Raw genomic sequence first — 1,347 nt, 5'->3', positions numbered from 1 at the left:
TTCCGACTGCGCCCGCCGCCACTGCGCAGGCGCGCGCCCGAGGGGCGGGGGGGGGGGGGTGGTCCGGAGGTGGGGGCGGGGCTTTGATGGGGCGGGGCCTGCCCCGGGGGCGGGGCCTGAGGCGGGAGGCGGGCTCCGATTGGGGTACGCGTGCCGAGGCCTGGCAGGCAGGGGTCCCGCCGCTCACGTCTGGTCGTACAGGCCCCGAGCCGGGACCAGCCTCCCCGCGCGCGGCCGCCACGCACCCCCGTGGGGCGTTTGCACCTGTGGGGCCGGCCCGCGCCTGCGCACACGGCCGCCTCCCACGGGGCACGCGGATCCAGCCCGCGGCTCGGGGTTCCGCCGGAGAACCGGGGAGTGCGCGACGCGGCCCGGGGCCGCCGGGGGTCGGGGGAGGCGAAGGAGCTGGGGGTCCCGGTGGGCTCCCGGATGACGGGGGACCCGGGTGGGGTCCGAGGTGGAGGAGGAGGGCGCCGGAGCAGACTCGGGGCTGGAGGACCTGCCTCTCCGCGTGCTCCCCGAGCCGTGCGTGGGCGGCTCCGTCCGCCGGGTGTTCGGACGCGTGGTCCTGCTCTGCGCGAGCGTCCCCAGATGCCCCGTCTCTGCCCTCACCACAGACAGAGGCTGAGGCTCCAGCCAGGGATGGCCAGGGCCTGCTGCCCGCCGGCGCGTTGCTCCTCCTCCAGTTCGCGATGGTCCCTAAGGGGAGCCCCCCCATCAGCTCTCCCGTGGGGAGCTCCAAGGCTGCTCCGCTCCCTCCCTGCCCTGGCCTCGGCTGTTGTCTGGCCATGTCGCGACCCTCCGCCAGGCCCCCTGGACCCCTCCCCGCTATGAGAGACCCACTCCTCCACACTCCCAGGGAAGGCAGTGAACGCCACCAGCCCTGCCGGGCGGGATGCACAGCTTCGTCTAGTCCAGGCGGCGCTAGGGACATGTCCACGCGAGTCGCCCTGCTCCTGTCGCCTGCCAGCGCTCCGGGTCCCTGCTCCTGCGGGCCTGACCGCGGATTGCAGTGCGCGTGGCCGGGCTGGGCGTCGCGGGCCAAGGGGCTTCCTGGGGACCCGCCAGGTCCCTACCAGTGTTTTTCTGGCTGCCCTCGTGCCAGGCCCCTGCCCCGGCAGGGCGAGCAGGGGCTGCAGGGCCTCGGGAGGGGGTGGCTCGGGCCGGTGCGGGGAAGGGCAGGACTCCAGGGCCCCAGAGGAGAAAAACCTGGCGGAGGACACAGCCAGGGAGGATAATGTCTGGGGGAGGGTGTAAAGACCACAAATGCTATGGAGGAAATGCCTGGAAGTGTGCTAGACCTGCTGGCAGGGCCCGCAGAGGGAGGGGCGGGGGGGGGGGGGGGGG

This window comes from Equus quagga, chromosome 3, assembly GCF_021613505.1.
Source record: "Equus quagga isolate Etosha38 chromosome 3, UCLA_HA_Equagga_1.0, whole genome shotgun sequence".
Classification (NCBI taxonomy): Eukaryota; Metazoa; Chordata; class Mammalia; order Perissodactyla; family Equidae; genus Equus; species Equus quagga.
Note: the sequence above shows the minus strand (reverse complement) of the source record.